This window comes from Pan paniscus, chromosome 23 (genome assembly GCF_029289425.2).
Source record: "Pan paniscus chromosome 23, NHGRI_mPanPan1-v2.0_pri, whole genome shotgun sequence".
Classification (NCBI taxonomy): domain Eukaryota; kingdom Metazoa; phylum Chordata; class Mammalia; order Primates; family Hominidae; genus Pan; species Pan paniscus.
Genome location: NC_085927.1, coordinates 30223726 through 30249520, shown reverse-complemented (window position 1 = coordinate 30249520; position 25795 = coordinate 30223726). Strand labels below are relative to the sequence as shown.

The 25795-nt window shown below is 52.9% G+C and overlaps 1 pseudogene; it reads left to right on the top strand.

The window, feature by feature from the left end:
* The first annotated feature begins 504 nt into the window (after positions 1–504).
* On the top strand, positions 505–25674 carry LOC100994320 (sphingomyelin phosphodiesterase 4-like; annotated as a pseudogene).
* Positions 25675–25795: the final 121 nt, after the last annotated feature.

Here is a 25795-nt window from a genome sequence, read left to right as displayed (position 1 = left end):
GAAAGCAAGACCCTGTCTCTACAAATAAATAAAGAAGACATGAGAATCGATAATGTAATGCATGTTGAGTTACACAAATGTTCTCCTGGGCATTGTGAAACTATGTAATATTTTGTTAGGGCCAGGTGCAGTGGTTTACACCTGTAATCCCAGCACTTAAGAGGCCAAGGCAGGAGGGCCAGTGGAGGCCAGGAATTTGAAACTAGCCTGGGCAACATAGCGAGACCCTGTCTCTACAAAAAAGAAAATAAGAAGAAGAAAATTAGCCAGGCATGGTGGTGTGTGCCTGTAGTTCTAGCTACTCAGGAGGCTCAGGGGGAAGGATTGCTTGAACCCAGGAGTTTGAGGTTGCAGTGAGCTATGATCGTGCTATTGCATTCTATCCTGGGCAACAGAATGAGACCCTGTCTCTAGAAAAATAAAAAGATTCTGCTGTGCTGCAGATGTTGAGATTTTGTCTCTGTTTTTCCACAGTGGTTTGCTAAGAAGGCCATTTTCAACTCTCCACTGGAGGCTTTTATGGCGTTCCCTCACCTGCAGCGGCCCAGCTTTCTACTGGTAAATATCAGCTGTCTGGATGAGTGTCAGTGTGGCCACAGCTCTGTAGCTGTGGGACTTGAATGTTCTTCCCATTGACTTGAAGAATTCTCTAGTGGTTGTCTTTTAGGGGAGTGTGATGGAAGCAATGCCAGACTCCTTAAGCTTGACTGTGCCCCCTTATTACTACAGGGCCTTGGGGTTACTCAACCGCTGGGCTCTGGGCTCTGGGTTTTCCCATACAAGACAAATTCATTCAAGTTCTATTTTCTCTACTTCCCAAGGGGGTATGAGGAGGAGGAGGGGGAGGAGCAAATGAGAATGATGTACATCAGAATGTTCATGATCTGTAAGTTCTTAAACAGACATGAAACATTCTGATAATCATAATTGTCATTAGTGAAAAATGGAGACACTCTTATGCTCTAAGGGGGTGCTAGGTTAGCACTTTAACTGTTAAACATGATGCTGAGAACTGGGTGTAATGGTCCGTATCTGTAGTTCTAGCTACTAAGGACACCGAGGAAGGAGGACTACTTGAGCCCAGGAGTTTTAAGACCAGCCTGAGCAACACAGTAAGACTCAAAAAAAAAAAAGAAAAAATGATACTGAGAAGTGAGAAGTTAGGTATGAGCAAGTATTGGTGATGAAAGTTCCTAATTTTAGTTCTTAGGAGGTATTTTTGTAAATATGTATGTGGAAGGACGTTCCTCCCCAGTGCACCCCACTAGAGCCACCAGGTCTGCCGCATGGCCAGACAACTCAGGTCTCCATCTCTGTCTCAAATCCTGTGAAATCCACCCTCATTTGGAGGTAGACAAGGCATTTAGAGGTAGACAGATTCTAGCAGTTTCTCCTGATCTGAGTCCATTTGCACAGACGCCATTTTTATCCTTGTAGTCAGGATGCTTTCCGTATATCCCACGACTGTGGGTAGATTTTATTAGTCCTTGTCCTGAGTCTTTTCTGGCCTCTCCATTGCCTTTATGTTTAGTGTTTACTTGGTGCAAGCCATCTATAATTTTTACCTGCCTTGTGTGTGTGTGTGTGTTTTGCTGTTGTTGTTTTGCTTTGTTTTATTTTTTTTTTTGAGACGGAGTTTCTCTCTGTCGCCCAGGCTGGAGTGCAGTGGTGCGATCTCAGTTCACTGCAACCTCTGCCTCTCAGGTTCAAGCGATTCTCCTGCCTCAGCCTCCAGAGTAGCTGGAATTACAGGCATGCACCACCAAGCCCGGCTAATTTTTTTGTGTTTTTTTAATAGAGACAAGGTTTCACCATTTTGGCCAGGCTGGTCTTGAACTCCTGACGTTGTGATTCGCCCACTTTGGCCTCCCAAAGTGCTGGGATTACAGGCGTGAGCCACCACGCCCGGCCCTGCCCTGTGTTTTAAGGTCATTGCTTTAGTAGGTTCACTGTCTACTGAATAAAAGATAGCTCAGTTAAGAGAGGATGCTGTAGCCCTGATTTTGTTGGGCATTCTTACTGATGATCACAACTGTGTAATCATGATGGTCCATCAGGTGGGAAATTTCCATTTGATGCGTACGAACTCAGTAGTACTCTGTGGTCTGTGAGAGGTGCCCTTACACAATTGAGATCCTCTTCTGGCTCTGGGGCTGACCCTGGGGCCAACCCCTACTTATGGATTGGTGGAAGTCAGTCCTGTTCTGATGATGGGCAGCACGCTGAGTTGGTACTGGGAAGCAAGCCTGAGAGTTCCTGGTCCAGAGAGCATAGAACCACAGCTTCTCCTAGTAGCATCCTTTGGGCCACTGACACACATGAGGGGCTGGGGAATCATGCCAGTGGTTATGTGTCTGACTCATAACCTATCACTTGGATTTCTATTTGACTCAAGCCAGAGTATCACTAAAAGCTGCAGTGAATGTCCTCATGATTTTTTCACTTTGTTCTACCTTCTAGGCTACCCTGAAAGCTGACTCTGTAAATTAGCCCTTTGCACGGTGATGCCAAGACTTGGTTAAAGTCATTGAGGATTTTCCAGCAGAGGTATAGCTCTGCTGACATCTCTCTTTGGAGCATGTCTTACACATTCCTTTAAAAACTTTATTATAATTCCTAATTCCCCCCACCACCCCCACTCCAAGCACTGCCTGGCACAGAGTCCTGGCCCATTATCATGACCGTCATGTTTATGGACACATTTAAATGTGTGAACTTGCAGATCAGGAGTTCTTAACCACAGGTGCTCTGTCCCTCAGGGGACACTTGGCAATATCAGAGACATTTTTGATTATCACAACTGGGGGTGATGGGGAGTGTGTGCTACTGGCATCTAGTAAGTAGGGGCCAGGGATGCTGGAGACATCCTGCAAAGCACAGGACAGCTCCCTGCAACAAAGAAGAATCCAGCCCAAAATGTCAATAGCATCAACGTTGAGGAACCCTGATGTAAATGCTAAAAATATGTATTTAAATCACACCTGGAATTGTCAAGCCCAGGAAGCTGGCCTAGACAAGGAGTTAATACCAAATGACAACAGGTCAGTTAGATTTTAAGGGCTTCACTCTGGGAAGGGTGTTGCTTTCCTTTCTAATAGAGCATCCTTCACATCCATCAGAAGTTTCTGACAAAAAAAAAAATTTTGGTGGCTCATGCCTGTAATCTCAACACTTTGGGAGGCTGAGGTGGGAGGATCACTTAAGCCCAGGAGTTTGAGACCAGTCTAGGCAACATACTGGGACCCTATCTCTACAAGAAATCTAAAAATTAGCTGAGTGTGGTGGTGTGTGCCCACAGTCACAGCTACTCAGGACGCTGAGGTAGGAGGACTGCTTGAGGCCAGGAGGCCAAGGCTGCAGTGAGCTGTGCATTGCGCCAGTGTACTCCAGACAGGGCAACAGAGTGAGACCCTGCCTCAAAAAAATAGGTATTTTGTTTATTTTATTTTTTCATTTTTTCATTTTTTTGGTTTTTTTCCCCCTTAATTTAGGCTTTTATCACACACAAAAAATGTATTTTGATCAGAGGCTGACTTACTTAACTGGCCCACGTCTAAAGCTGCACTGCTTGGTAAGCCACGTACCCCAGTGAAAGAACCCAAAGCTGCTCTTCTCATTGGCATCACCGCACCAGGGTTCCTTTGAGCGCAGGGCTGATCCCATGGGTCTCAGCCGGGGAGTGGCCTCCTCAGAGGGAGCTGGGCAGCAGGTGGTGCAGGCCTGGAGCTGGGGCAGGAGTGGGTGCTGGTCCTGCCTGCAGCCTCACCGCACACTGTTTCAGGAGCTGCACGCCATCTCCCCATGGCTGGTAGCATTTTCGGCAGCCTGGATGGTGTCCTTGTTGGCTGGAACCTGCGCTGCTTACAGAGGCGTGTGAATCCTGTGGAGTACAGCATGGTGATGGAATTTCTCGACCCTGGGAAGGTAGGTTTGACACCTGAGAGAGGCAGGGTGCTTCCTCATGGTGATTCCACTTTTAAGTCATTCTCAATTTCTTAAGGTTAAGATACAATCAAAGAAAGATAATTTGCAGTTCATTTACCCTGTTTTTGTTGGTTCAATTTCATGTTCAGCGGCCCAATGATGAAGTTGGTTTATAAGCTTCAAGCTGAAGACTTAAGTTTGACTTCCCCATCTCTTACCTGCCCATAAGTAAACCACAGTGGTGAGAGTGGTGCTCGGGCAGTGGACCTTGCACAGCCCAGTGGTGACGGGCAGTCTCCTCCAGTCCTCTGAGGGCAAATTAAGGAGTGATTTGCTCCGGGAGTATGAGAGGCAAAGGAGATGGGTAATGCATGGCTGCTACCCTTGCCATCTGCAGCTTTTTTTTTTTTTTAGGCAAAGTCTCACTCTGTTGCCAGGCTGGAGTGCAGTGGCACGATCTCGGCTCATCACAACCTCTGCCTCCTGGGTTCAAGCAATTCTTCAGCCTCAGCCTCCCAAGTAACTGGGACTACAGATGCGTGCCACCATGCCCGGCTAATTTTTGTATTTTTTTTTTTTAGTAGAGATGGGGTTTCACTATATTGGCCAGGTTGGTCTTGAACTCCTGACCTTGTGATCCGCCCACCTCAGCCTCCCAAAGTGCTGGGATTACAGGCGTGACCACCATACCTGGCCTGTCTGCAGCTTTTTATGAGATGGTGGAAGTTCTGAGCAAAGACTCTTGTTGAGGCACTGCTCAGGAGCAGGGCACTGTCCCCACAGGTGAGTTCTGTGTGCGGGTCTCTTCCCCAGCAGCTTTCCCAAAGGGCTGCTGTGCATGTGGGGCACTGCGTACCGGGCACTACACGCCAGCGCCTGCGCACAAGCCTCGCTGCCTCTCTCTGCAGGGTCCCGTGAAGGCATCCATCCAGGAGTGCGTCCTTGACAGTCCTCTGTAACACAAGATCCAGTTCCGCCCAACTAAGGGCCTTGGCCTGAACCTGGCCCTGAGTATCCTTTGGTGGCCTTGAGGTAGGAAGGTTGTGGGTGGCTCAGCTCTCAACACTGGGGGTTTCCCAGCAACCCTGTGTATTTGCCCTTGACGCTGCCATCGGATCCGTTCGAGTATTACATATGCTTCTTTGCCTTGAGCCTCAACACTCTAAAGGTAGGGAAGGGATGCCTCTTGCTGGGAGGGGTGGGGGCATGGCCCGGGGCTTCCCTGCACTTGCCAGTGCTCTGGGGCCAGGCAGTGCCCAGACCCCATGCTAAGAACTAGCTTGGTTTTCCAGCCACTCCCTGTGTCCCTCCATGTCCATATTTCAGACTGTACCTATTTCCTTCTGGTGGACAGGTACCTGTCATGGTTCCTGCCCACCAAAGGCAGCCTGCCACCCTCACTGTCCTCCAGCCCAGGATGGGCCAGTCCCTCACCTGCTCCCAGGTAAGGCTACCCTGATCGTGAAGACCTGGCCCTTCCATAAGGGAGTGGCCTGGTCAGTTGAATCACCCACCAGGACAATGGTGCCACCCTTTGTCCAGGGTTCCCAAATTTGTCTTATGCCTCATTCCCCACCTCCAGCTTTCTTAGCACAGACTGGAGGGTGGGGGTGAGGAGGGTGATCTGTCCTTTAGTTTTCGATGTCTGTGGCCATCACTGAAGCTATCAGGTCTCTGGAGGCCTCCACGGCCTGCATGGGAATGGGCTGTGTTCTGCATGAAGCAGCCCTCCCCACATGCAGTGTCTGAGGTGGTGAGCATGGCAGAAGGCTTGTTCTATGGGGAAAAAAAAAATGGAAATCTCTCTGGGCCCCAGGACCAGGTCTTGAAGGGGAGGCCCTGGGCCAAAGAGCCTGTGTGTCAGTCCAAACAAGCTGAGCCTGTTGGTGACTGCACAGGTGGGAAGTGTGAACCAGGGGCTCTTGTGCCTAGCTGTGCTGGGGCCTCAGTGGGCCCTAACCCAGGGCCTCTTGGCTGACTTCCCAGGAGACCCTCTGGGGACCTCCCAGGAGACCCTCTGCACAGGCAGCAGCTGCCTGTGCTCCTCTGACCCTCCTTAATCTTGCTGCCCCATCGCCTTCCCTGGGAGGCTGCGTGCAGGCCCCTTCCTGCAGATGCTGGCCCACCCCAGATCTGCTGGCATGTGCAAGCCAGGCCAGGCCTCTACCTACAATTCACATGTGTGGACAGATGCCCCAGAGGGTGGAGGGGAGAAAGGGAGCAGCAAGGAGGAGAGGCTGCCTGGGTGGCGGCAGTGGTCAGTGACCCTGAAATGTTGCTGATGCTGTGGAGGACTTGGAGGTGAGGTGGATTCACACCCTCTCAGATGTACAATTCAGTTGCCAAGTGGTTTTTATGCCCAGCTTTTGAGTTTTTTTGTAATTTAATTTTTTCTTTTAGAAATTATATATATATAATGTGTGTATATATACACATTTATGTTATATATAATGTGTGTATATATACACATTTATGTTATATATAATGTGTGTATATATACACATTTATGTTATATATATGTGTGTGTATAATATATATATGTGTATATATATACACACACATATATATATTGGAAACAGAGTCTTGCTCAATTGCCCAGGCTGGAGGGCAGTATTGTGATCACAGCTCACTGCAACCTCCACCTCCCAGGTTCAAGTGATGTTCCTGTCTCAGTCTCCTGAGTAGCTGGGATTACAGGTGTGCAACACCATATCCAGCTTGTATTTTTTGTAAGATGGGTCTCGCTATGTTGCCCAGGCTGGTCTAGAACTCCTGGGCTCAAATGATCCTCCTGCCTCAGCCTCCCAAAGTGCAGGGATTACAGGCATGAGCCACCACATTCAGTCATTATGTCTTTTTAAAGACAGGGTCTTACTCTGTCACACAGGCTGGAGTGCAGCGGCACAGTCGTCACTCACTGCAGCCTTAAATTCCTGGGCGCAAGTCATCTTCTCACCTCAGTGACTATAGGCACGCATCACCACAGCCAGCTAATTTTAAAACATTTTTTTTTTGTAGAGATATGACAGGGGAGGCTTGCTGTGTTGCCCTGGTGGGTCTTGAACTCCTAGCTTCCACAATCCTTTATTGGCCCCAGGAGCAGGTCTTGAGAGGGGGAGGCCCTGGGCCAAAGAGCCTGTTGTGCCAGACCAAACAGGCTGAGCCTGATGCCATACTGCACGGATGGGGAGGGTGAACCTGCCTCAGCTTCCCAAGTAGCTGGGATTACAGGCGCAGGCCACCACACCTAGCTAACTTTTTATTTTGAAATAACTTCAGACTTACAGAAAAGTTTCCACGCATAATAAAAAGAACTTGCAGACTGGGCATGGTGGCTCACTCCTGTAATCCCAACACTTAGGGAGGCCAAGGCAGGAAGATCACTTGAGGCCAGGAATTTGAGACCAGTGTGGGCAACATAGGGAGACCTCATTTCTACAAGAAATAAAATCAGCTGAGTATGGTGACGTGCAACCGTGGACCCAGCTACTCAGGAGACTGAGGTGGGAGGATCACTTGTGCACTCTTCAAGGCTATAGTTAGCTATGATTGCGCCACTGCACTCTAGCCTGGGGTGACACAAGAAGACCCTGTTTCAGAAGAAAAAAAAGTTCATAGACCCTTCATCCAGATTTCCAAATTAACACTTTGCGCATCTGCTTTATCCCCTTTCTATGATATGTTTTTTCTCCCCTAAGCCAATAAGAATAAACTACAGGTAGGACACCCCTTGGCCTCTTAATATGTCAGTGTATTTCCTAAAAGTGAATGCATTATCTTATATAGTCACAGTGCGTGTGCTCCTCTGACCCTCCTTAATCTTGCTGCCCCATTGCCTTCCCCAGGAGGCTGCATACAGGCCCGTTTCTGCAGATGCTGGCCCACCCCAGATCTGCTGGCATGTGCAAGCCAGCACATGCCACCACACCAGGAAGTTAGTATTGCCACCAGGCTACACCTAGTCATCAGACCTCGGGGTTCACCACCAGCTACCCCACTCATGCTCGTTACCTGGCTGGGTTTCAGCACAGGCTCACCCACTGCATGCAGTGATGTTTCTAGTCCCCTTCAGTCCGGAATGGTTCTGCAGCCTGTCTGTCTTTCCTGACCTTGACCCCTCCAAAGCATGTGGCCACCCCTTGGGCTGTCTTGTATTTGCTGGTGATTAGGCATAGCTTGGGCTTTGTTGGCAGGAGCACTGCAGTGGGGACACCTGGTCCTTGCCAGGTGTCTCATCAGGAGGCCTGCAGTGCCCCTTTGCCCCATCACTGGTGATGCTAGCTTTATCACTGGGTGGAAAGGGTGTCGGCCAGGTTTGTCCACTGTAAAATAAGTACTTCGTGCCCAGATTAAATAGTAATGAGGCTGAGTGCAGTGGTTCACGCCTGGAATCCCAGCACTTAGGGAGGCCAAGGTGGGTGGATCACCTGAGCTCAGGAGTTTGAGACCAGCCTGGGCAACATAGCAAAATCCTATCTCTACCAAAAATTTTAAAATTAGCCTGGCATGGTGGCATGCACCTGTAATCCCAGCTACTTAGAGGCTGAGGTGGGGGGATCACTCAAGCCCAGGAGGCAGAGGTTGCATTGAGCCAAGATCATGCTGTTGCACTCCAGCCTGGGCTACAGAGTGAGAGCCCATCTCAAAAAAAAAAAAATTAGTAATGAGTGCCTGGACAACATAGCAAGACCTTGTTTGTACTAAAAAGAAAAATATTGGCCAGGCACAATGGCTCGTGCCTGTAATCCCAGCACTTTGGGAGGCCAAGGCAGGCATATCACGAGGTCAGGAGATCGAGACCATCCTGGTCAACACGGTGAAACCCCATCTCTACTAAAAATACAAAAATTAGCTGGGTGTGGTGGTGCACGCCTGTAATCCCAGCACTTTAGGAGGCAGAGGCGGGCAGATCATGAGGTCAGGAGTTCAAGACCAGGCTGACAAACATGGTGACACCCCATCTCTACTAAAAATACAAAAAATTAGCCAGGCGTGGTGGTGCATGCCTGTAGTCCCAGCTACTAACGAGGCTGAGGCAGGAGAATCGCTTGAACTTGGGAGGCAGAGATTGCAGTAAGCCGAGATGGAGCCACTGCACTCCAGCCTGGTAACAGAGTGAGAGTCTGTCTCAAAAAAAAAAAAAAAAAAAAAAAAACAAAGAAAAACATTAGCCAGGCATGGTGGTGTGCACTGTGGTGCCAGCTACTTGGGAGGCCTGGGTCTAGGAGGTTGAGGTTGCAGTGAGCTGTGATCACAGCACTGCACTCCAGCCCAGGCAACAGAATGAGACCCTGTCTCAAAAAAAAGAAAAATTGGTAATGATGATTTACCGGGAAGATGTATAGAGACTATGTATTATCACAAGTATTAACATCAACTGTTGATTCTTTTCTCTTTTTTTTTGAGTGAAAGCAAATTTATTAAGAAAGTAAAGGAATAGAAGAAGGGCTACTCCGTACACAGAGAAGTCGATTCTTTCCTTTTTTCAAATTGATTTTATTTTACTTTAAGACAGGATCTTGTTCTCTCACCCCAGGCTGAAGTGCAGTGGCATGATCTAGGCTCACGGCAGCCTCAATCTCTTAGGCTCAAGTGATCCTCCTGCCTCAGCCTCCCAAGTATCTGGGACTACAGGCATGCACCACCACATCTGAATGCTTTTTTTTTTTTTTAATAGAGCTGGGTTTTGCCATGTTGCCCAAGCTGGACATCTTATTTTTTTAGAAACAGAGTCTCGCTCTGTCACCCCAGGCTGGGTGCAGTTGGTGCCATCATAGGTCACTGCAGCCTCAACTCCTAGGCCCAAGGAGGGAGCCATTTTCCCTCCTCAGCCTTCTAAGTAGCTAGGACTACAGGCACACCCCACCATGCCCAGCTATTTCATGTTTTAATGTTTTTGTAGAGACGGGGTCTCACTGTGTTGCCCAGGCTGGTCTCAAGTGCCTGGCCTCAAGAGATCCTCCTGCCTTGGTTTCCCAAAGTGCTGAGATTTCAGGCGTCTCACGCAGGTCCCATGCCTGGCCTCACTTGATTCTTGACCAAATAAGCTATTAATAGGGCAGTTGCCAAGTGGTGGTTCCTTAACTTCATTCTTCCTGTATTGGGTCAGTGGTCGCTGTGCCGGAAGGAAGACTTTTCTCTTTGCTATTTGTTTATTCAGGTATATCAGCGTGGATGTGGGGCAGGGGTGAGGTTTGTGCATTGTGCAATTGAACAAGTTGTAATACGTCCCTGCTGTCATTGATTTGGATGTCCAGATTGCCCCTGGCTTGGCCAGCGGAAGCTCCTACCTTGGGCCTGTTTCCGTGACTCCCTCAGGACACCAGCCATGCCCTTTGCTTCCTGTAGCCTCCAGCACAGTAGTCCCCTGAAGCGACACTTCTCTCATCAGATGTCTGTGAATGCAGACCCCGCCTCCCAGGAGATCTGGAGGTCAGAAACTCTGCTCCGGGTGAGAGCTGAGCTGGTCTCAACGTCTGTTTCAAAAGAAACTGTTCAGCCATCTTCCACTATGTGGGTCAGAGTCCCAGAGGCGGCAGCTTAGCCTGGGGCTGATTCTAAATTGTTGGCATTTTCCTGGTATGACATTTAGAAAACATGAATATAAATCTGCCCACCCACCTAACTTACTTGTCATTCATGGTGTTTTTCATCCCAGGATCCCCTGTCCATCGGAGTTGTTTCATTTTGCCCATGGTGATATAATTGTTGCAGAGTCTCTCGGTGTCCGTCTCTCGTGTTGCTGGAGATGCTTCCTGTGATTACCATCATGTGGATATTAAGCATTGCCCCAGTAGCACTTTTGTGACACGGAATGGTGAGGGGTTTGTGCAGCCTCCACAGGCCTTCTGTTGATTCAGGGGATCCAAATAGTAGGTGACAGAGTCCCTTGTCTGCCCCGGGGGGCTCCAGCCTCTCACGATGGTGTGGGCTGGCTCACTCCCTGAGTGCTATCCACCAGGTCCTGGCTGTGTCTTCTGAGCATAACTTGGAGAGATTTGGCAGGTGCTGCTCCTGACACTGGATCCTAGGACTGACTTGGTAGCCACAGCCTCGCCGTTGACACCTGGGAAGTAGATAAGATAGGATTCTGTCTCCGACCTTGTACATAACTCCTAATATGTGGGGTGCTGTGCTTTTTGAAGCCTCCACACCATTTCACAACAACCTCGGGTGCTAGAATGATAGGGACCATTGTCCCTGAGAGGGGCATGGTCCCCAGAGGGGACCGTGATACCCAGATGGCTCTTGGCTGTGTGGACCATGGGATATGCTGGCTGTGAAGAGGGCAGGAGACCATGACACAAGCTTACAACAGGACAGAACTGGAAGGTTCTGCTGTTTCCTGGACCAAAGCATTAATGCTTTTCGTTTTTTTAATTAAGAAAAAAACTGTAATTGTAAAATATACATAACATAAAATTTACTGTCTTAACCATTTCCAAGTGTACAGTCAGTAGTATTAAATACATTCACGTTGTCGTTATCTGTAGCACACAGTACTTCTTTGTGTGTGACTGGCATGCTTCAGTTAGCATAATGGATTCAAGATTAATCTGTGTTACAGCATGTGTCAGAATTTGCTTCCTTTCCAATCTCCAGAATCTTGCAAAACTGAAACTGAACCGACCAGGCATGAGAGCTCACTCCTGTAATCCTAGCACTTTGGGAGGCCGAGGTGGGAAAGATTGCTTGAGGCCAGGAGTTTGAGACCAGCCTCGCCAACATAGTGAGACCCCGTCTCTCTCTCTCTTTTTTTTTTTTGAGACAGAGTCTCACTCTGTTGCTTAGGCTGGAGTGCAGTGGTGCGATCTCAGCTCACTGCAATCTCTGCCCCCCGGGTTCAAGCGATTCTCCTGCCTCAGCCTCTTGAGTAGCTGGGATTACAGGCACCTGCCACGGTGCCTAGCTAATTTTCATATTTTTAGTAAAGACGGGGTTTCACCATCTTGGCCAGGCTGGTCTTGAATTTCTGACTTCATGATGCACCCGCCTCGGCCTCCCAAAGTGCTGGGATTACAGGCGTGAGCCACCATGCCTGGCTCCCCATCTCTTTTAATAAAAAAAAGAAACTGAACAATTAATTCCCCACGCAGCCCCTAGCAACCACTATTCTGCTTTCTGTTTCTATATGTTTGACTCCTAGATCTCATATCTAAAGCATTTTTCTGTAGCACACAGTACTTCTTTGTGTGTGACTGGCATGCTTCACTTACCATAGTGGATTCGAGATTAATCCATGTTACAGCATGTGTCAGAATTTGCTTCCTTTTTAAGGCTGAATAGTGTTCCCTTGTGCGGATGTACCATGTTGTGTTTATCTATTCATCTCTCAGTGAACACTGGAGTTGCTTGTATTTTTATTTTATTATTTATTTATTTATTTATTTATTTTGAGACAGGGTCTCGCTCTGTTTCCCAGGCTGGAGTGCAGTGGCATGATCTTGGCTCACTGCAGCTCAAATTCCTGGGCTCAGGTGATCCTCCCACCTCAGACTCCCAGTAGCTGGGACTATGGGTGTGCCCCACCACACCCAGCAAATTTTTGTGCTTTTTGTGGTGACAACTTTTTGCTATGTTGCCCAGGCTGGTCTTGAACTCCCGTCCTCAAGCCATCCACCTGCCTCAGCCTCCCAAAGCAATAGGATGACAGGCCTGAGCCATCATGCCCATTGGTTCTTTTCACTCCATCAGTAGTATCTTTTGATGCTGTATTTTTTTGCTTGTTGCTTGTGATTTGGGCGTCATATCTAATAAATCATTGCCAAATCCAGTGTTATGAAGCTTTCTCCCATGTTTTCTTCTGTAAGTTTATGGTCTTAGTTCTTATCCTCAGGCCGCTTACCCACTTTGAGTTAGCTTTTGTCGATGGTGTGAGGGCAAGGCCCAGCTTCACTGTTCTGCATGAGGGTGTTCTGTGTTCCCAGCTCTGCTTATGGGAGACACTGTCCTTTCCCCACTGAATGGTCTTGGCAGTTATCGAGAATGATTTGACTACCTAATGCTCTTTTGCAGGTTTTTGTCGAAATGTGGCTTCATCACTGTTCTCTGGAGATGTACCAAAAAATGCAGCTCCCCTCATGCCAAGGTAGGTTTCCACAGTTTTTCTTCCCATCTCCTGCTTCTGACCATGCTCAGCCTGCTGCTGCTTATCCTGCATTTGAGTGAGTTTTCACAGACTGGATGGTGGGAAGCAGAAATCCACCACCCACCCCTCATTCAGAAGCTGAATAAGAAGTGGGCATAGTTTTCTAGTTCCCGATGAGGGGCGGGTGGCATTGCACCCTGATATGTGGACAGTGAGGCCTGGAGGTCTGGCCTCTCCAGGGCCCTTCCTGTGCAGCTTCCGGAGCCCCCTCCCTGGCAACAGGAACAGATGAGGTTGTGGCACTTTTGCTGTGGGGGTGAGGGAGCTGCAATGCCTCTGGGAGCCGCATTCTCGTCTGTCTCCTCCACCATCAGCAGTGCCTTTGTGCTTTCCCATGAAGTGATGGCCCGGGGCAGACTCATGCCCACCATAGTGGCACCATAGTTAGCCTCCTTTGTCTGCCCCCCACTCCCCCACCTCCTCCAGAGCATGAGCAAGCCGCCATACTCATGGTGTGTGGGGCCTGGCGCCCTCCTACAAGCAGCCTGGCCTGCTTCCTCCCCCTCCGCCTCGCCTCCCCCCACTCTCTCTCTGGGCAGCATGCCCTGGGCACACAACCTATAGTCCGGTGCCCATGGCGTCTATGCATGGGAGACTTTGCCTTTATTGCTGACAAAGTTCCAGAAGGCTTCATCCAGAATGAAGGATCTGTGGGTGATGGAGTTAAACTTCAGAAGAGCCTCCTGTCACTTTTCCTCCGGTTCTGGAGAAGAGCTATGGGTCTGCTTCTGCCACGGTCTCTGCAGCCAGTTCTGTGGCCCCATTGCTTTGCCATGTGAAGGCTCTCTCAGAGCATAGGTTCCCCCAAATCCTCACCCTCAGCATCACCTGGAAGGAGAACAAGGAAACGCTGGGGACCCCATCTTGGGCCTCCTGAGTCACAAAGAGCCTGCAGTGCCCTTCCCGCTTCCAGAGCAGACTTACTGCATATGCCTGGCTGGTGCCTGGGGGCCTGGTTGGTTCCCAGGGCCCCGCTTCTCCCTGGCGCCCTAGGACACTTGCTCAGCGCTCTTGCATGTGGCTTGACCTGGCAGGGGCAGGGGCCGCTGCACTGTGTCACCTTCCTGTCTGCTGGTTCTGCCTACTGAGTGAGTGGAAACACACCTACTTTCAAGGGCAAGCCAGAAAGGCTCTTCTGGGCTGTCACCTGTGAGGATTCTGTGTCCTCATGGGTCAGGGGAACTGGCAAGGCGTCGTCCCTGCAGAGGGCAGGAGGTGCCTTTCCCCTCTTCTCAATGTTCGCTTCCTCTTGGCCAGACCTTGGGTTGGGTGAGTCCTGCTCAGAATGACTTGCAGTGGTGGGACGAAGTGCCCAGAGATGCTCCACTTTTTGCCTCTTCCAATTGAGGCAAAAAACAAAACGTGAGAAAACTGGGTGGGTGGGGGTCAGAGAAAGGCAGCTGTGGAGGTCGGGGCCCCCAAGGCCCCTGGCCCTTTGCCGCTTGCCCAGGCCTATGCTGCACCTGCCATACAGAAATCCCTGCCCATCCCTGCTAGCTCTTATTTTCAGATGCAGGAAGTGAGGCTCCCAGGGTTGCCCTCCACACCCTGGTTGAATCCGAGGTGCATGCTTGCTCCCTGGTGGCCCTGTGGGCCATAAAGATGGCCAATGGCCCCACAGGCCACCGTGTTCCTTAGGCAAAGGCAGAGACGCACTGGAGAACTGTGTGTCTGTTTCCTGCCTGAGCCCTAGGTCTGGCACAGAGGAAGGCTGTGAAGGGCAACATCTCTCTGCCCTGCTCCTTCCCGCCCTGCTCTGCATGTTGTGACATCTAGCGGGTGTGTTCTGATCTCTCCTGTGTGGAGCCCAGTGGTCATGCTACTTGGGCAGGAGGCATGGCGCTCACGGGGCAGGATATGCACCAGGCCAGCTCTGGCTGTGCTGGGCTGAAGGGGTGCTTTGGAGGCTGCAGCACTGCAGGGTGGTAGATTGGAGGGTCCTGGCTGGGGGCCAGCTTAGCCTCAGTTTCCTGTTGCCTCTGGGTGTGTGTGGCTGTGGCCAGGTCCTCGGGGGCTCCTGCCCTTGGGAGCCCTCCATATCTGGAGGGTGGGAGTTCCTGATGCGGTAGGAGAGGTTGCCTCCTGGAGTCAGAGCTGATGCACACACCACCTCGGCTGACCTCCAGGCTTGGGGAGTGCGGAGGGCAGGGCCTGGGGGCCTGAGCCTGTGCTACCCTTGGGGACCTGTCCTCATCCTCAGCTCTCAGAGAGATCCACTCATGGAGGGGACATTGATTGGGTTTTAGACATAGGAATTGATCATGTCATATACAAATTTGATAAATTTCTCAAAACAACCCAGGGAAATCCAGTCAATTACATATGTGTCTTCTCTGGGCAGAGTCCTCCTCCTACAACATGCTTTGCCAGTTTATTTTCTGGGCCTCAGGATCTTGAGGCCTTGGTGGCTGACAGCATGTCCCAGAGAGAAGGCCCTGGGTACTTGAAGGGCTGTGGTGTGCACATGGCACACACGGTGTGGCCTCAGAGTCACTGGGGAGAGCGGGTCCCATCTGGAAGGGCAGTGAGTTGGGCCCTTCCAATGAGCTGGAGAGGGCTTTAGGCCCCAGCGACATTGAGAGGCCACCCAGGTGGCCTGGAGGGTCTATCCGCCCCCAGCCTCCAAGGCTGAGGAGAGTGCTGTCACAGCTCTGGCCTGGCTGCCGAGGAGGGTGCTGCGCTGGTCGCAGCTGCTGGCACTGCAGTTGTTTGGATGGTCACTGACCATGCTTTTGTTGTTGTTTTTTTCTCCTCACTTCTGGCTCGTTCTAATTGCTTTCTTTCTCCACTTCCCCCTCCCGTGTCCGGTACCATGTCTCTCCTTCACCACCCTGTCCTCTCATGCTTTCCTCTTCTGCCTCTTCCGGCTTCTCTCTGTTTGCTCTCTCAGCTGGAGGTGCTGCACTACCGACTCTGTGTCTCCAGTGCCCACCACAGCCCCCGGCAGCCCAACCTCCAGGCCCTCCACACCTACCAAGTACTGGCTGTGCTCGTTCATTCCCTTCCCCTGCCCGGAGTGCGTGTCTGTGCCTGGCAAAGCAAGGGGCTGGCTGGGCCCAGCTGCAGGTGACTCAAAGGCTAGTTTCAGGCAGAGTGAAGCCCCTGTGTTGAGGGAGGCAGAGATCAGCCTCAGCCTGGCCTGGCCCCTGGCTTTGCAGACTAGCCTGGCTTGTGGGAGTGGGGTGTGGCTGTGTGTCAGAATGAGGCATGTGGCCTGGACTGGCCAGACTCCCCACCAGTGGAGGTGTCACAAGTTCTCTGGTGTTGGAGGCTCTGTGCTCGGCCCTGGTTTGAAGAGCTGGAGTCGTGAGGCCTCTGCAGTGGCCCGGTTCACCCCCACTCTGCAGGGCCCAGTGCTAAGGAAGGAGCTGAAGACACAGAGGCCTGGGACTTACGGTAATGTGGGTGCTGCCCTGTTCAGAACTGTCATCCAGCTTGGAGGTTCCATGACCCAGACTGTGTGTGAGGCAAGGGGGTTGGGGAGGACCTGGGGCTTGGCCCTATAGCTCACAGAGGCTGTCAGTCCTTCACCTAGGGAGCCCTGGCCACTCGTAGACACCTGTGGAGGTGGATGAGAATAGGTAGTGACCTCATAGAGGTTGTGGTCTGCCTAGGCACAAATGATAAGCGTATGGATGGATTTGAGGTCAGTGAAGCAGAGTTCAGGCCCGTGGGGGATTTCGGGGACGACAGAGTTAGTGAGTCTGTGAGAGCCCGGGGAGACGAGCTGTGCCCACAGCCAGGGGTCTGTCCCATTCACCCTGCGAAGGAGCACACGTGATTGAATGGGAATTTGAGCGCAAGATGAAAAAAACATGTGGGCCCCGAGTGCCGGTGGGTTGGGATGGCAACCACTGCATGTGATGGCGTCCCTGTTCCGCAGGAGCCACTGGAGAAGAGGGACATGAGGGCTTGGGCCAGGGAGGGAGGGCAGTGTCCAGGAAGCATCTAGCAACCCCCATGGCAGGACAGGTGACCAGGGAGACCCTGGAGGGGTGAGCTGAGGTGCTGTGAGGCTGGGCCCAGTGGGAAATGCGGGGCTTTGGGTACACATCTTTGAGAAGCGAGCAGGTGTGACTGTGGCCAGGGACTACACATGGGAATGTGGCCCAGGAGGGGTACAGAGCTGAGGGAAAAGTTTGGCTCAGCAAATCTGTGGGAAAATAGCCTGAGAGGCTTTCATGTGACTGCTGGGGGCAGGGGCAGACACCGGCCCCTCCAGACCCTCTGGAAGGACCAGGTGAGGTTGGGTAAGTGAACCTGCAGGGGAAGGCAGGTTCCCAGTTCCTATGTGGATGCTGTCCCCTCCCCTGAGCTGCAGGGAGGATGTCATGGCTCAGGATCCCAGGCCAGGATCAGAGGGAGGGCCAGGGGTGAGACTGGAGGAGAAAGACCCTGGTCTAACTTCCCACCCCGCTGGTGCCATTCTAGTCGGGCAGTATAGGTACTGGTTTTCTCCTTCCTTCCAAAGCAATGCAAATTCATTGCCTAAATACTTAAAGATACAGATAGAAGAAAATAGCCAGGTACGGTGGCTCAAACTTGGAATCCCAGAACTTTGGGAGGCCAAGGAAGGCAGATTGCTTGAGCTCAGGAGTTTGAGACCAGCCTGGGAAACATGATGAGACCCCTGCCTCTACAAAAAAATAGAAAAATTATCTGGGTATGTTGGTATGTGCCTCTGGTCTCCGCTACTCGGGAGGCTTTGGTGGGAGGATCCCTTGAGCCCAGGAGGCAGAGGTTACAGTGAACCGACATTGTGCTGCTGCACTCCAGCCTGGGTGACAGAGTGAGACCCTGTCTCAAAAAAAAAAAAAGAAAAAGAAGAAGAAGAAGAAAATACCTCCATTCCCAGCCTCAGCCACTGATCTGTGGGGTGTGTCTCCTGGACCTGTGGGGACATTTTCCTGACAGGCAGACTTGAGTGGGCAGTGATGTGAGCAGTGGTCCATGTGGGTTCTGCAGCATCCCAGGATATACCCAGAGGCCGGGCCCTGCACCAGTCTCAGCATCACAGATGTGTTGAGGCCCAAAGGGCTGGGGGTAAGCATGGAGAGGCGAGCATGTCCACTCGGACTCAGGGGCCCACCCTCAGTGCCCCCCTTCTCCTGCCCTCATCCACTCTTGATGCTCCCCCCTGCCCTCTCAATGCTGAGCAACCAGAGAAAGCCCACAGCCAGCAAAAAGGCTTTCCTCTTGGGTGTAGGTCTCCAGGATCCTGCTTGTACATTGTAAATCAAAAGCTTGGCCTGTTAGCTTGACTGTGCTCTTGTCTTGGGGTTTTCCTGACCACAGGTCTGTGGGCAACAGAGGAATTGATGCCCAGGGCTTCTCCCAGGGTGAGCCCTCATCCAGCTGTGTCCAGAATGAGGAACAGATGGAAGGAATTGGGGAGAAAAGTAAAGGTTCTTATTTTTTGAACAGGGTCTTACTCTGTCACCCAGGCTGGAGTGCAGTGGCACGATCCTAGCTCACTGCACCAAGAACACCTGGGCTCAAGCGATCCTCCCACCCTAGCCTCCTGAGTCACTAGGACTACAGGCGCACACCACCATGCCCAGCTAACTTTTTAAAATTTTTGTAGAGACAGGGCCTCCCTATGTTGCCCAAGCTAATCTCGAATTCCTGGCCTTAGCCATCTTCCCTGGGAGACCCTGGACCCAGAGCTTGGGGGTGACATCGGCCTCCTCCTGCCATGAGGATCAAATAGGCAGCAATGGCCAAGGGCACAGTCTGGCGGGCCATGGCCCTGTGCCACCCACCGCGGGTGTGCAGCGGTGCAGAAGCAGATGCGTCTGTCTCAGCGAGTTCTCCCCAGGTAGGCTGTGTGGGCGCTGGGCCAAGCGCTTCCCTACCACGAGCTGGTCGCAGTTCAGACCAAGCAGTGCAAGGCACACCCGCTGGGTGTGAGGCACAGTGGTGGCCCCACTCTTTGCCTGGCTCGTGCCTCCTGTGTGGAGGCAGATCAGCTGTCCCAGGGCGGGCTGTGGTCAGACCTGGAGGCCACGTGCTGCAGCCCTTCCCAGGCCCTGACCCCTCTTCCTCCACCTAGGAGTCGTTCATGCCCACCAAGGGGCACATGCTGGTGGTGCGCCTGCCACTGAAGCACCTGCACGCCTTTGCCGACAGCCTGAAGCCAGAGCAGGCCTCACCTTTCGTCCACTCCCACATCACCAGCACCCTGGGGGAGTTCAAACAGTGGGTGGCCCTTGCGGCTTCCAGCCGCTGCTGTCTCCTCCTCTTTCCCCTCCTCCGGTGTTGCCCACGGCGACCTCTCCCCGGGGCATGGGGGGCAGGGTGAGGGGAATCCCTTCCTGCTCACAGAGCACGTGAGGCCTCTGGAGGGCTACGCAAGTGCCTTCTCAGCTAGCCTGGTGGGGCTGCCGGCTGATCTCTGGCTCCCAGAGCCTCTCTCTCCAGACTGGCCAAAAAGCCCCCATCACGGTGCCGTCTCTTGCTCCTCCCCACCCGTCAGGAGAAGGGTTGGGGCGGGTCCTGACTCCCAGGCCCATCGGGGCTGGCAGAGTGGGCTGTTTTGTGTGGGGCTGAGGTGAGGTGTGTGCAGGAGATGCAATGGCTTGGCCGCCTGCATGCTGTGTCCTCGGGATGCTCCCTAACCTCGGTTTCTTCCTCTGAAGAATGGGGCTGAAACCAGCTCTTACCACTCAGAGGTGCCTAGTGCTCTCTCCCAGCAGAGCCAACCCTCGCTAATGGGAACCCCGGGCTCATCTGTGAGCAGGGCCACCTTACTGTGCAAGCGGCTGGTGACCCTCCCCTCCTCTGCAGGCCGCTGTCCCGAGGTTCGTCCAGCAGAAACTCTACCTCTTCCTGCGGCATTGCTTTGGCCACTGGTCCTTGGACGCATTGTTCAGAGCTAGGAGTGTCGGCCCCATCACATGTGTGCCTGTGTCTTCTGTGTGCCCCAATGAGGGAGGTCCCCTGGGGTGGATGAAGGAGAGCAAGTGTTGTCACCTTGGAGAGGAGGGGGCCTTGGAGGGCCACGTTGTTCTTTCTGTTTCAGTTTCCAAAGGCAACCCTCAGGCACAGCAAAGCCCTGCCCCATCCCACCTGTCTGGTGCCAGACAGGTTTCTACTCTTACGCAACCAGGTAGCACTGGGTCCCGTGGGCCAGGAAGAGCCCGCCCATGACCCTGGCTTCTGAAGAGCAGTGAGAGAACCAAACCTCACAGGGCTGTGCGCGTCTCTCCTGCGCCCTCTGGGGGACGTGGGAAGAGCCAACTTAGCTGCCACCTGGGGACCTGGGCTCCAGGCCACCGGAGGATTTGGCCCCAGCCACTGGGCCTTCAGCACACACCTCCCCCACAGGTCCTGGAGGTATGGCTGAGCTACCTGCTGCCATGGTGGTATGCAGCTGACAAGCAGGCTGCCAGCAGCAACTCCCAGCCCCAGTGTGTCTGAGAAATGGTGAGCCCTGGCCCCCTCTCCTCACATGCCACTGGCTCCCCTGGGCGAATGTTGCTCCAGTGGGTGGAGGCCAAGACAGCGGCCTGTGCTGGGGTCAGCCTGGCCCTGGCCCTCTCCCAGCTGCTGCTGAGTGGAGCACAGACCAGCCCTTCCTAGGCTCAACTTCGCCAGGCCCTAGAATGGGTTTCTCATGGAAGCAGTGGGTGACCTGTCCCCTCTCCCTTCTGGCCCAGACAAATTTTCATGGTGACCCCCAAACTGTTCCTTAACCCTTCCTTACCAGCACAGAGCAGACCAGTGGCCACCTTCCCCTCATCTCCTGCTTGATCCTCACAGCAGACCCCCCCAGGCTTCCATGGCACCTGGCGTGGCCACTGACCTCTCCTTTCCTTGCCCGAGGCCTTCCCCTTTGGACCCTCTGGGGGATCCTCCCTCAGCCCCCTCAGGCTCTGGGCTGGCCTCTGCCATGGTGGCTTCAGTCCTCTTGGAAAGGGGCCTCAGGCCTGCTAAGGATGCAGCAACCTCAGAGGGCCTGGGTCTCACCTGCCTGTGTCCTGCCCTCCCTGCCTGCCAACAGTCCCCTGAGCTGTCATCCATAACTGCACAGTTAAGTCTGAGACCGGCTGGACCCTGCCTGCCCTGCAGCCACCAGGCACCAGGCACTGGGTGGAAGACCGCAGGTATACCCACAGAGGGGGTCTGCACAGACCAAGCTGCGGGCCCATGGCACCACAGTTTCTCCCTGGCAACTCGTGGCAGCATCCTTGGGAGGCGGTCTTGGTCTCTGGCATGCGTTTGTCTTGGCTGGGTTGGACATTGGCTTCTGTCACTCCTCCTGGTGTTTGCCCTCCTGCAGACACTGTTGGGGGCTCTGTGAGCCACCAGCTCCCTCATTTGCCCTCCCCATGTCGGCCACCTGCTACATGGGAGACACTGCTGGGCAGGACCTCAGGAGGACACCCCTGGGTCATGGCTCCCCAGATACCTCGGAGGCATCCTGAAAACCTATGGGCAGCAACCAGGTTCTCTGTGCCCCCGGAAGTGGGCGCTAGGTTCGTCTCCTGCCTTCCAGTTCGAGCAGCTGTTCCTGGAGCCGGAGCTCGTCATCCCCCACTGCCAGCACCGACTCTTCACAGCCTGCACATTCGCCAGCAGCATCCTGTCATAGTGGCCACCAGTGGTCACTGATGCCTCCTTCAATGTGAAGAGCCACATCTATGGCCTGGAGGGCCAGGACTGCAAGTACACCCGATGTTCGGGCCCGAGGCTTACACCCTGGTGAGTGGGTTGGCGGTGCCCCTTCACAGGACCCCTGGAGCCACAGGGCTGAGCAGAGGCAGGGAAGTGCTGTGTTCTGGCGGGAGGGAGGGAGGTTGGGTGGAGAGTTGACGCACATCTCCTTTCCCCGTTTCAGTAAAGTCTGATTTGTTTCTGATAACGAAGGCAGTGTTGGGAAATTTCACATTTAGAAGATCATTCTTTAGTCTTTAAAAGTCCTCCAGCAGAAGCTGCTCCTCCCGTCACTCAGTGATCTGGCTGTGCACCCATCTTAGGGCCCCCAGCCAGCCTGCCTGGGTGGCAGTACAGGCGTATCCTGCCGGTGACCTGCCCTCGCCTCCCTTGCAGGTCCTGCACCTTGCTCAGCTCATCACGCAGGCCAAGCACACGGCCAGGTCCATCTAGGACCAGTGTGTGGAGACTCCAGCTGGCCACTCCTTCCTGTTGTGGCTGGGCTTTGGCCCCACAGACACCAGCGGCTCCTATTCAGCCATGAACTGGGCGAGATGGGGCAGGACAGCGTCCAGAAGATGGATGAGTGCCTGGAGGAGGCCCTGGACTACCTGCACCAGATATTCCGGTTATGAGCAATGGGGCCTGTCCCACGGCCATTAGGGTCCCCTTCCCCGAAGGATCCACTCCCCCTTTGCCCATGGTCAGCATGCACCCGTCCCAGGCCCCATGCAGATGAACCCGGTGTTGTGGGAGGCAGGCCCACACCCCGAGTGTCATGTCCGGGTGCTCTCGTTGCCACTGTTAGAGGCTGGTGGGGTGAAGACTGGTCTTCCTTGGCCTTGACACTGAGGGCAGAGGAGCTTCTCTCTGGCAGCTCAGCGAAGTGCAGCTCACGCAGAGTCTCTCACACTTGCCTTGGACACCATCCAGGATGAGAATGGAAAGAAGCAGCTCCGGACTGCATCGCGGGTGAGGACAGACTCATCCCCACGCCCCTGGGCCAGTACCAGGTGAGAGGCCCAAGTCCCAGAGGTGCATGGGTTGGGCTCTGACGTGTCCCCAGCTCCCTCCTCCCCTGTGAGCAGAGATGGCTTGGCTCTTCTGAGTTGTGTGCAGGGGCCATGTTTCCTTTTCTCTTCTTTCTTTTTTTGGAAACAAGGTTTCCCTCTCTTGCCCAGGCTGGAGTGCAGTGGCATGATCTTGGCTCACTGAAACTTCCACCTCCTGGGTTCAAGCGATTCTCCCACCTCAGCCTCCTGAATAGCTGGGATTACAGGCACATGCCACCATGCCTGGCTAATTTCTTTTTTTTTTTTTTTTTTTGAGACGGAGTCTTGCTCTGTCGCCCAGGCTGGAGTGCAGTGGCGCAATCTCGGCTCACTGCAAGCTCCACCTCCTGGGTTCACGCTATTCTCCTGCCTCAGCCTCCTGAGTAGCTGGAACTACAGGTGCCCGCCACCAAGCCCAGCTAATTTTTTTTTGTATTTTTTTTAGTAGAGACGGGGTTTCGCAGTGTTAGCCAGGATGGTCCTGATCTCCCGACCTCGTGATCCACCTGCCTCGGCCTCCCAGAGTGCTGGGATTACAGGTGTGAGCCACTGCACCCGGCCAATTTTTGTATTTTTAATAGAGACGGGGTTTCATCATATCGATCAGGCTGGTCTCTAACTCCTGACCTTGTGATCCGCCCGCCTCGGCCTCCCAGAGTGCTGGGATTACAGGCATGAGCCACTGCACCTGGCCAGGGCCATGTTTTCTGGCCCAACCCTATAGCCTGGGTTTCTAGATCATCAACAGGCTGCAAAGGTTTGAAATTGAGTACCAGGGGGACCCGGAGCTGCAGCCCCTCTGGAGTTATGAGATTACCAGCTTGGTCTGAGCATCCTTCCGGCTGTCATCTGCCATCAAACACAGAGTGAGTGGGCAGGAGGGCTGTCCTGGCCTCTTCAGAGAGGGTTCTGAGTGCTCCTGCCTGGGGTGCAGTCTCAGGGTGGCCTGTGGGGGTGGGGTGCAGCTGTCCTGAGGCCTGTGGTGCCACCACCCCATGCCCCCGTGCCACTGCCTGCGCTTCAGTTTGCAGACCAGATGGCGGCTCTGTGTTCCTGAGATGACTTCCTTGCCAGCTTCTGTTGCTACCACCCCACAGAGCCCACGCTGGCCAGCGGCCACAGGCTCAACCTGCACTTCCTAGGCAGCTACCTGACACTGCCCTGGCTACTGCTGGCTTTCTTCATGGCCTCTCTGTTCTGCATCAGGCCCCTCACCTGTGCACTGCTGTTCACCCTGGGCTAAGTCCTCTACTCCTTGGCCATGATGTTGCTGACCAAGTGGGGAAGCTGCACCAGCCCTGATGGCATTGGAGGTGGGAGGCCACTCCAGGTGGGAACATGGTTATCTTTGGGCTCCTGGTGGGGGCAGGGGGGTTCCTGCAGTCGTGGATGCATCTAGGGGAAATGGGACTAAGAAGGGAAGAAAGAAGGTAGCTTCAATAAAATCAAGTGCTTAAAGACACAGCAACTGTTCGATGATATTGAAGTATTCAAAATATATGACAACTACAGATTCACTGACAGAAACCACCATGGGGTATCTCACACCTTCATTCACCCCACAGATGACACACCAGGGAGAACAGCATCTCGGTGGTGATTTTTTTTTTTTTTTTTTGAGACAGAGTCTTGCTCTGTAGCCCAGGCTGCAGTGCGGCGGTGCGATCATGGCTCACTGCAACCTCCGCCTCCCAGGTTCAATCGATTCTCCTGCCTCAGCCTCCTGAGTAGCCGGGACTACAGGCTCACACCACCACGCCTGGCTAATTTTTTGTATTTTTAGTAGAAACGGGTTTTTACCATGTTAGCCAGGATGATCTCCATTTTCTGACCTCGTGATCCACCCGCTTCAGCCTCCCGAAGTACTGGGAATACAGTCATGAGCCACCATGCCCGGCCTCGGTGATTTTCAAACCAAGCCTTTGTTTTTGGTGTGGGTTTTGGGGGTTCTTTTTAATGTTTTTCAAAGTTAAATGTTGTGCTTTGTATTTTGGTTTTTGTTTGTTTTTGTTTTGTTTTAAGACAGAGTCTCACTCTTATCACCCAGGCTGGAGTGCAATGGCGCCACCTTGGCTCACTGCAACCTCCGCCTCCCAGGTTCAAGTGATTCTCCTGCCTCAGCCTCCCGAATAGCTGGGATTACAGGCATGCGCCACCATGCCCAGCTAATTTTTGTATTTTTAGTAGAGATGGGGTTTCACCATGTTAGTCAGGCTGGTTTCAAATTCCTGACCTCATGTTAGCCACCCACCTCAGCCTCCCAAAGTGCTGGGCTTACAGGTGTGAGCCAGCGCGCCCGGCCAGTGCTTTATATTTTTATGTAAACTCAGAATACAGGCATTTTAGGGCCTGTGACCAAAAACCAAACCAAGCTTGTAACTCCACCAGGGATCTGAATAAACCTGCCCTTGCTTTTGAGTTTTCCACCGCCTAGGCTCAGTATCCAGGCGGTTCACCCGTACAGGGTCCCTGAGCACGTGGGGGCTGTGGAAACAACTGCTGGGCACCCTGTTGGCCCCTCACCCCAGTGTCCATGGGCCTGGCCCTCTGGTTTCCTTTGCTTTCCTTGCCCAGGGGCACAGTAGACTCGGCAGCAGCAAAACCAAGGCGCATATTAACACTGAAGTGCCTGAGAGAGAAAGGGGCTGGGCCGGAGCCATGTGAATTTTGCCTTCTACTCAATATCAACGTTGAGTAGATTGGCCTGTAATCCCAGAAGTTTGGGAAACCAAGGCAGGGAGGATCACTTGAGTCCAGGAGTTTAAGCCCAGCCTGGGCAACATGGCAAGACCCCATCCCCACAAAAGATTCAAAAAGTTGGCTGGGTGCGTGGCCCACGCCTGTAATTCCAGCACTTTGGGAGGCCAAGACAGGCAGATCACCTGAGGTCAGGAGTTCAAGATCAGCCTGGTCAACATGGTGAAACTTTGTCTCTACTAAAGACATAAAAATTAGCTAGGTGTGGTGCCACCTACCTGTAATCCCAGCTACTCGGGAGAGGCAGGAGAATCACTTG